The 10,814-nt window shown below is 39.3% G+C and overlaps 1 pseudogene; it reads left to right on the top strand.

The window, feature by feature from the left end:
* The first annotated feature begins 2,671 nt into the window (after positions 1–2,671).
* LOC110291943 lies at positions 2,672–10,575 on the top strand (annotated as a pseudogene).
* The last annotated feature ends 239 nt before the right edge of the window (positions 10,576–10,814 follow it).

Genomic DNA, 10,814 nt, shown 5'->3' with positions numbered 1-10,814 from the left:
CTCTCTCCCAATAGACCTCTCACATGTGGAATTGTTTTGGCCTGCTGTGTTTTGTCCAGACATGAGCCACAATTCTAACACATCACACACAAACATTACAATTTCCACTTTCAGTATTCAATAAGTTAGAGGAACTATTGTACAGTTTGTTTAAAATAATATAGTTTGTTTTAAATGAACTTCCTCAACTTTTGGGAAAGCTCTGACCAAGTTTTGCACATTTGTAAGTTCTGTGCATGCTAAGAGCTGGTAGTATTTTCAGTACTTAATAGGTTTATTAGCATATCACTCCACATTAGTGGACATGAATATACACTATATCTCTGAGCATTTTTTGCTTAATGCTGAGCATTATTGTTCTAATTGCATGGAGTGGTTTTCTTTGTTTATAATACATTTTTCATGATGCTTTTTTCTCTCTAAACTACTTTAGTAACTTATCTCACTATGTATATTTCTGCTAGATATTGGTCCCAGATATTATCAATATTAAATAAAAATAAAGATAAGCTTGAAATAGAATCTTCTGTAAACACTATCTGTTGGTAAAGGATTATCCAACTCAGCCCTAAGAAGTAGTAGCACAGATATGATAAAATATCTCTGTGTTCTTAGGAAAATCTGTCTAAGTAGTGACCTTGTGACAAAGGAGATATAAAATCAATAACACATATACATTAAAATATAAACTGATCAGGAAGATACTATTTATCTAAGCATATATAAATAATTATTTAATTTTTTAAATACATGAGGAGCTGGAAATTGGCTGTACAAAAAACAAAATGTGAAGCTAGCAAAGAGAGAGCTAACCCCAAAACAAAGCTTACGAATAGCTGGTGTGAAATCCTATGAATTAACTGTTATATCTTGTTACCTCTTCAATTAGTTGACATTGCCAAAAGCAATTGTGCATTGCAGAAAACTAATATCAGACAAAAATACAATCACAGTGATTCACAGGGAAGAGTTCTATTAAGAAACAGATTTTATGACACACTGAACGAATAAAAATACATTCTATAAGCACAAGTTTGTCTAAGTTGCCTGAGATTTCTGACTAGATAGAACCTATGAACAATTTTACTAAAGACAAAAATAATCATAGAACAATTAAGAGGATGTGATAAGATAAACTATACATATATTACCTGATATGAGATAAAATAAATTACTCTCAAATCCATATTTGTGAGTCTTAACTTCAAATTCCACAAAATATGACCTCATTTGGAAATAGGGTCATGGAAGATGTAATTAGATAAGATAGCTCATACTAGAGGCCAAATCAATATGATGCACATCCTCCTAAAAAAGCAGAAGGCAGCAGAGGGTACCTTTATTCTCAGCAATAGGAAGACATATGTGAGTTTTGCCAAAGATAGGAGAAAAGGATGAAACAACTTTTCCTCTGAGCCCTAGATGGTGTCGTCCACCCTATGATGAGTTTGACCTTAGACTGAGATCTTCCATGAACAAAACACTCCTGCTGAAGATGCCCAATGTATGGTACTTTAGTTGGCAGGCTGGCTGACAAACCAGTACAAAGTCTAGGGGTGACAAGCACAGAGAGGGAACCCTCCTAATTCTAGTACATTGTAATATCCAAAATGAATTCAAAACCACCCAGTACCTTCCCCCTTGGAAAAGGAGTTTCCAAACTGTATTAGTAGACAAAGTGCAGAGCCAGAAAAGGAAGCTGGCTGACTAAGCAAATATAAAAACATAGTTTTAGCGGTCACAATGACTAAGCCTGCAGCTACCAAAACAATATTAGCTGTTCTCAGAGAAATAACCATAACAAGATTAGCAATTCTCCTGCCCCCTGCCCCACACCGAATTCTGACGAAGACCACAAACCACCCTGAACTTGTTGTGAGAATTCCCCTGATGTTAATAGCTGTGATGTTAATAGGTGATCCATAAGTTCAAAATGTACTATTACTTTGCTGACCAAATCATAATAACCCACCGTGGGGACAAGCAAAGTGAGTTGTTGGGAGCTATTAAGACAACTCTTGATCTCTGAATTGGGCCTCTCCCCCTGAGAAGAAAAGGGGGTCAAAAGCGGGCCACCGACACACCAATTCAGAGAATGTTCCAGCCCTAAGCCATCGCCGATGTCCTGACCACACCCTGATACCACCAAGTTCCTGCTTCCCCGTGTAACTGCCAAAAGAAAGAATTTCTATTGCCCCCCTCCCATAAGTACTTCTCTTTTTGCTTGTATTGCTCTACCCCTCCCACTGATAAGTATCTGTACTTCCCCTTTTGCTTGTGCATTTAAGCCTTGGACCTTTTTCAATAGATTTGGGGCCTTGATACATCCCAGAACGGTTTCCGTGTCGTTATTCGTACAAGGCCCTCGTCTCTCTCTGCCCCCCATTTGGTTCTTAGGAGGAGGTCCCCTCGAGACCCTCGAATAACTGGACCTGCTGGACGGGTCAGTGAGTCACTAGGCCAAAGGGTTACTTAGTCACTATACAAACCAACCAATGCCTGAAAGGGTTACTTGCTACACCAATGAGAACCTTGTTGCTCAAATCTGCCCCTTACAAAGGTATAAAAAGTGTGTTCTTTCTTTGCTCTGGGTCTCTCCTCTGACCTGCGTGGCTGAGAAGGGAGTCCCCAACAGGTTGGAATAATAAAAATCCTCATGCGGTTTGCAGCGATGGCGGCAGACTCTGTGGTCTTTGTGAGTGAGGGTCTTTTGACGAACTCCAACAACATCACCATTTTACTCTGTCTATAGTCTTTTAACAAACGGTTAGAGAAGTTCACTAAGTATCATTCCATAACCCTATCGGAGTCACTCAGGACCTAAAGAAGATTGAATTAGAAATCTGACATGTTTGGGAACTGTGTCACCTGGAAAGGACCTGTGATGGCTATTCCTGGTTGTCAACTTGATTACATCTAGAATGAACTACAATCCAGAAATAGAGGGCACACCTGTGATCCAGATCTTGAGGCCTGAAGAAAGGTTTCTGACCTGGATCTTAACATGGAGACCTTGAGTCACCAAGACTACAAAAGTCTTGGCCCCAGGCAAGGTAGTACAAGTCTTTAATTCCCCAAAACTGAGGCAAGCAGGTCTCTGAGTTCAAGGTCAGCCTGGGACAAACCAAGTTCCAGAACCAGGCGTGGTGGTACACACCTTTAATCTGGGCCACACCTTCGGCTGGAGGACCACATGAGGGCATTAGAGGAAAGAAGATTCTTTCTTCAGCTGCTTACTTTCCAGCACATCCATTGGAACCTACTTCTACAGAAGATCAGCTTAAACAACTGTCCTTGTGGGACTGAGCCACTGAACTCCTCGGACTTCCCAGTCACAGCTGCACATCATTGGATTAGTTGGGCCACAGATTGTAAGTAATTATAATAAATTCCCTTAATATATAGAGACATTCTGTAAGTTCTATGATTCTAGAGAACCCTGACTAAGACAGGACCTTAGCATAGGACTCCTAAGCTCACCTGGCCATTAAATTGACAATGAAGACACGTGGTGGGGATAGTGAAAACACTTTGATGTCAGAAATAGGACATCATCTTATTTTCATTTATTGGGTAACTATCCTATGTTTAAGCACTGTGGTATCCAGGTGCAAAACATAGAACAGAGCAGGTTAACTGCCTCAACAGTGAGGTTCACACAGAGGTAGAGGTAGTTTGATGAACTTGGCAATTGATTCTGATGCTGCACGCTTAGGGACAGGATTGACTTCCTAGGTTGTGTGATGGAAACCAGAGATGTATTGCAGGTGGCTTCTAAATGACTCCAGCTGTGAGCTTGGCAGAGGGTGAGAAGAGGGAAATGATTGCAGGGACTAGAAAATGGAGACAAAGCCTCATATCAGGCAGCAGATTAGAAGAGTAACACAGAGTACAGTCAAAATCCTCTGTCTAGTTCATGATCTGGCAAGATGGGTTGTAACAAGTGACGAGGAAGAGTCACAAAGCTCTGTGATTGGGGTGATGCTGATAGTGGACTTTCCAAGGCAGCGGGGTATAATGTTCCTTTGCCTGCCTGCCAAGGACTAAAAATGCCTTGAGCAGAGTAGATGCCAGCAGAAATATCTGATTAGAATGACATGTGTGGCTGCCAAGATCAAGGCCAATTATAACAAAACACATGTATAATTTAGAGCGATGGGTGAAGTACACAGTTTTCAAATTGAATTATAAAGTTAGAGCCATTGTGAAAAGTTTTGTTTCGTGGCATTGCCATATTAATATATTTATGACTCGAGTAATAAAGGTATTGTCACCATTTTAAATACAGCTAAAATTTTCTTTACATTTTATCCTAAAAAAAAAAAAAATGATAGTACAGAGATAGCCAGTATCACAGCTGACTATATTAAGGAACCCATTTATATCTCATGCTGAATTCATCCCCTGACACTTTTTACTCACACATTGAAATGCATGAATAAACAAAAGTGTCAGAGAGAGATCCTACCAAAGAGTGCTGGAAACAAGTGAGGGGCCAGGGTTCTTTGCTGTCCAGTACATAATAGATTTTTATCATGAAGGTACCCTCGATTTGTTAGGAACATCACAATATATGTGTTAGAAACAATAAACAAGAACTTCAAACAAAACACCAATGATCCTTTCAGAAGTTTCCTCCACCAAATCCAGACCGTTTGAAACATGAAATATCTTGAAGGGAGCAAATGAATAGTGTGTATCTCCTAAACATGAGCTCATTTAATTTGAGTTGTACTACTGACCAATTTTAAGCAACCAGGTTTAAAATATGTAGGGGACAACTTGGAAAAAAATACTGTCTTTGATTTGTTACACTAAGGTATAAAATACTGCTATAGATTCTCATGGTGAAAAAACATTTTCTGAATGTGATATGTTTAAATGATGAAAATAAGATTGGTATAAAACTGTAGATAAAAACATAAAAAACAAAATAAGAGTACACTGAAATATGTGAGTGGATAAAGGTGCTGGTTGTGTCAGCTTGGGGACCACAGTTGTGGAAAGAGAGAACAGATAATAAAATTTTGTCCTCTCACTTCCACACTTAAACACCATGGTACCAACGCTCACACATATACATATCATACACATACAGGAGAAAGACAGAAAGACATGCACACGTGTACAAACACATAGATGATAGATAGATAGATAGATAGATAGATAGATAGATAGATAGATAGATAAATAATAGGTAGGTAGGTAGGTAGATAATAAATAGATGATAGGTAGGTAGGTAAATTATAGATAGATAGATAGATAGATAGATAGATAGATAGATAGATAGATAGATAGATTGAAATTGGATAAGGATATTGCTCAGGTCTAAAATGTTGGCACTGGAGAATATTCAGGAAGCAAAACAAATGCTTAATTTTTGTTTATGTTTACATTGAAACTAAACTGGAGCCAATTCTGAACCTAGGGACCATCTATACAGCCAAAAGATTATGATAATCCTTTCTCTATTCAAGCTTGAATGGGTCTGTGATGGCAAGTTTCATTTGCTGAGAGCCTTTTGCAGTTGGTTCATGGTATTAGACAAAGCCATTGCGGGTATTGACATCACAGAGTTTAGATATGATTTGATTTATGTTAGTAGTTTAAATAAAGCTGATGTTCTCTGCCTAAATAATATTTAAGCCTACTTTGTACCTTCATAATTTCAATTCTTTAAAGCCACTCCCCAGTGTATCTTCTGTAGCCATGGCCCTCTTAGCATCTCAAGGGCTTTCCAGAATAAATCGTTCTCTCTCCATGCTTAGAGAACATGTGCAATGCTTTTGTGACATATGGGCCTGTCTACAGTAATTAATTCCTAGTTTGTCCGACCTAATTGCTCCATGTTGGCAACTCTTGTTGTTTTATCGAAGGCAACTTTGTTAAATATGGGCAGCATATTACCAAAATGGTGATTTCCCCCTACGGTACACAGCTTATCACTGCTTTTTTAACATCAATTATTAATATCTCTATGTACACTAAGTGTTTTCTAGAATGCAATCACAACTGCTATTGTAAAATCCCACTTAATTTATCTTTTTAATTATATTGATGATTAGGTTCCAAAGTTATTGTGGAGGCGGTTATTAAATTCCATCTTCTTTCCTCATGCTACAATGTGCCTTGTTTTAGTTCTGCTAGTAGCGAATCTAGAAAACCTGGTGTTTTCTCTGTGTGTAAGGTAGGCTAGTGTTCTTAGCTCAGCTAATGATGAGGAACCTCGGATCTGCTTTAAATGAAAACACTTTGTGTTGGTAATTGAATCTGAGGTCTGCCTGGACTTTTTATTCCACCAAACTGCACAGCCAGTTAATCCAAATCCCAGAGTACTAGCTCACGATAGATTTGGTTTGAGATACAGACAATGGAGAAAAGTGTAAACCTTGGTGGTTGTCACAGTGTCATAGCATAGAGTTTTCATGACAAATCTCTGAGAAGATGAATTTAATTTGTTACTTTCTAGATTTGTAAACCACTTTAAAAGCAGTCTCCCAAATCATATGCACTTTTATAGAATGCCTTAATTCTATCCCTGTTTGTTATATATTTCAACCTACAATTACACACATACAAATAACAAGATAGATATTTTATGGATTTATGCTCATTTCAGAATGACAATGTATTATTCTTCCTTGAAAATTTGTGCATGCATATAACATATTTTGATCAAATCTATCCCCTTTCCTTCATAGTCAATTCTCCCTTTTACTGCCTACACCACTTTTCTTTCACAACATTTTTTGCTCTTATGTTTCTAAACTCATGCAGTCTACTTAGTGCTCCTTGAATGTGTCTGGATGTAAACTCATCTAATGAAGTATGTGTAGCTTTACAGGGACCATATCTCTACAGGAAACTGACTCCCCTTGCCTTAGTAGCCATCAACTACTAATAGCTCATTATCTAGAGATGAGACTTCACTAGTCTCTCTCATCCATGCTGGACTTTTGGCTGGCCTGATATTCTCCAGGTCTTCTGTCTGTAGTTACAGCCACTATGAGTTCCTGAATGTGGCAGGTTTACTACTTTTGACAAATATTGTTTTACTGCAGATGTCTACTTTCTTTGGCACTTACAATCTTTTCACTTAAACTTCTTCAACAATCTGTAAGCCTTGAGGGGATTGCTGTGGTACAATTGCACCATTTATAAATGACTATTCTTTAGTCTCTTATAAATAAATGTTGACCAGCTGAGGATCTGTATATTATTCTACTGGGGAAGGAAACGCTACTGTGATAATTGATGAAGATGCACTAGTCTATAGATATTAGGATAAAACTTAAGGAGAGTCCAATACAATGTTTATTCAGTAGAATAATAATGCTTAGTTCCCCTTAGTGCCAGTGACCTGGCTAACATTTGGGCCCTGGAAACAGTATCAGACAGGAATACCTATACTGCTATCATGCCACTGGGCATAACTTGCCAGACTATTCATCGTTTTACCTCCCATAAATTATGACCTGGTAAGAATGTTTATTAGTTTTCTCTTTTGATTGTGTATCTGAAACCTTAAGGCAGTATTGAGGCTAGTCATAAAAGATGAAACTTCCAGGTCAGTGCCAGTTTGATTCCTTCCTGTCCTATGACTCAAGTATCTTAAGTATTTGGCAATAAGTTCTTACTATTAAACTCTGGAATGTAACCAGAGCCATGACAATATCCTGTAATGTTTATAAGAGGATCACTTTAATTGTGCAGAACAATTAAAATATACCCTCTTGAAAATTAAAAATAAGTTGGATGTATTCATAAAATGAAACATAAAATAACTTTAAAGATGTATTGGAACTATATAAACAATGGATATAATGCAAGTAAAGAGACAAAAATTAGAACTATTTGCAAAAGCATGATTGAATTCTCTAGATAATACACTAACCAAAAAAAAAAAAAAAAAAAACCAAGTGCAATTATTTACTTAAATTATGATTTCATTTGCATAAATAAAAGGGAGCAGAATTAAATGTGTGTGTATATGTAAATCATTCTGAATTACCAAATAATAAGTTTATTCCCACAGTAGTCAGGAAAATTTGGCTCTGGGGTTAGAAGCTTAACATGGTTTACAGTTGTGTGCAAGACAATCAAAAATGTTGGACATTTTTTCATTGACATGGGCACATTGTTCTGTGTTTTATCACCATTGTTTTCAAACTACTTAACATTTATGCATGTTTCTATACAAGCTATACTATGCAATTAAAACACACACACAAGTAGGAAAAGCAAAATAAAGGAAGAAATAAATGGTGGGGAACTTATATATAAGACAAAATCTTCTTATAGGAAAAGGTTACAAAAAACTGAATATCTGAGCTGCCATCTCATGGTCACCAGATATCAGGAGTTTCCAGCATCAGGGAGAACTGGTTATGTTTGTATTAACCAGAAAAAACTGATGGGTTGTGTCAAGGAAAAGGAATAAAAAGAAAATAGTGAAAGGCAGGAGCATACGATTTTCAAACTCCAAAGTAAGGCCACTCTTGTTTTTCCTGGCCTGGACCAGAGCAGATCTATCTCATCAGTAAAATCCAGAAAAATTTCAGAAGACATCATGTTTAAATATGCCACCAGATCTTTCATTACACATCACACCCCCTATAGCCTTGGTTTCTGTTTCAGATCAAAATATGTGTGGAACTCTAACCATTTAAGACGTTTATATACATTAAGGATTGTGTAACAGGGCTGACTAATTCATTATATTCACATTATTTTACTGAAATAGACTAAACTTCAGATGTTTTGTTCCAGGGTTGTATGAAATACATAGCAAAAGCACACAAAGGAAACTGTTTTCTTTGGGCATCTGAGTAAATCTTTGGAAAGTTGAGTAAATCTTTGCTTTGATAATTATGTGAGGGAATTGAGGGCAGAATCTACATTATTGTTAATGATAAAAAATGGCTTCATTGGAACAAAGTGGAAGTTCTACCAATACTAAAGTAAAAAACTGCAGAAATTTTGGCACTACTGAGTTTCCAGTTAGTTTAATAATATTTGACTTCCTTTCTCTACCGACATAAGAGCTGACTCTGAGATGCCTCTTCAGAACCCATACATTCTCAAATCATTATTCGACAGTGTATAAGAACTTGTATGTTGTCATATATCTTCAATATAAGACCTATAAGGAAGGATAGCACTTAGCATAAATGACTTCTCAAGATTTTTCAGTTTAAGAGTTTTCAACTTAATAAACTTCCAACGTAATTAATAATTTCATTTGTACTTTACCATTAAAAAAAAAGATATAAGAACACATTACGAGCGATAGGGATGCCCAGGGCTTCAGCCGATGCTCTGTTTCTGCCCTCTGTGTCCACAAGGAAGCGTGAGGCCACGGAGGCCAGAGTGGTCAGGGTTGGGAGAAACAGACGGCGGGTCCTGAATGAAGAAGAGTACATTGAGGGACTTCAGACAATCATCCAAAGAGACTTCTTCCCTGATGTGGAGAAGCTACAGGCACAGAAGGACTGCTGAGGAAAATGGAGATTTGGAGCGCATGCGCCAGATTGCCATCAAGTTTGACTCTGCCCTGGACAAGATACCTCGGAAACCTACACCACCCTATGTTGCTCCAGTCACCTTTGAAACTCCTGAGGTATCCCTGGGCTCTGGTGTGCTGGGCAGCAAGCCCCAGCCCCAGGGCCGAGACCTAGATAACAGATCGGCTGGAGATGAGAACCAGGAGCCGCTGCCCACCCTGGATGTCTACTTGAGCCACTACACAAGCGAGGACAACGCCGTATTCCAGAAGATCATGGAGGTGGCCAAGGGAAAAAAAGCCATGCCTGCCATATGTGGCTCTACCAGGCTGAGGAGGAATTTGAGAAGCGACAGAAAGATAATCTTAAACTCCCATCAGCAGAGCACTAAGCCATTGAGAATAGGCGGGCTGCAGTGGAATCCTGGAAGTACAAGGCCAAGAATTCTCTCATGAACTATCCCGAGGGTGTCCCTGATATAGAACAGTTGTCCAAGAAGCCGCTGCAGGTAGTGCATAAGAACACACGTTTCCTCCAGGACCCCTTCAGTCAGGTTCTGAGCAAGTCCCAGCTTCAGCAAGCAGCTGCCCTCAGTACAAACTGGGCAATGTCGGCCCAGATCACAAGGAACTTATTCCCCAGGAGTCCCCCAGAGTGAATGGCTTTGGATTCCTTGCCACTCCTTCCCCTGCTCCTGGTGTGAATGAGTCCCCATTGATGGTGTGGGGACAAATTGAGTACACACCCCTGCTAATCAAAGGGTCCGAGAGCCCCTATGTGGACAAGACACTGAGACCCTCGTTCAAGATCTTGGAGCCAGGACCCAAGGAGCATCTGGGACTGATGATGGCCAATGAAGCAGCTGCCAAGAACCGGGCCAAGAAGCAGAAAGCATTACAGAGAGTTACAGGGAACTTGGCCAGTCTTACTAGCAAAGGCCTGAGCCCAGCCCTGTCCCCAGCCTTACAGCGAAAAGCAGGACAGCCAGCAGGTATACAGATCTTCCCTGCGGGCCAGCCATACACCATCCCCAGCATGCTCTACCCACCTCAAGAACCCAGGGCCCTGCTGAAACTGCTTTCTTGTTAACCCCCAACTGAATCCTCATTAAAAAAATACCTGGCACTCTCTGACCTGGCTGGTGATTCATGTTCTGGGGTCCACATGGGTGTTGCAGGACCTCGGGGTTAGAAGCAAGGGTCTGTAGATGAGGAAACATTGACTCTTGGCTGAGATCACCCCCGGAGCCTTCCACTGTAAAGGGTAGCATAGAACCCAAAAGTTGTGCCATTGAGCTCATGGGCCTCCCAG

The sequence above is a fragment of the Mus caroli genome, chromosome 3 (assembly GCF_900094665.2).
Source record: "Mus caroli chromosome 3, CAROLI_EIJ_v1.1, whole genome shotgun sequence".
NCBI lineage: Eukaryota > Metazoa > Chordata > Mammalia > Rodentia > Muridae > Mus > Mus caroli.
The sequence above is the reverse complement of the archived record's forward strand: the minus strand, read 5'-3'. Positions and strand labels throughout refer to the sequence as shown.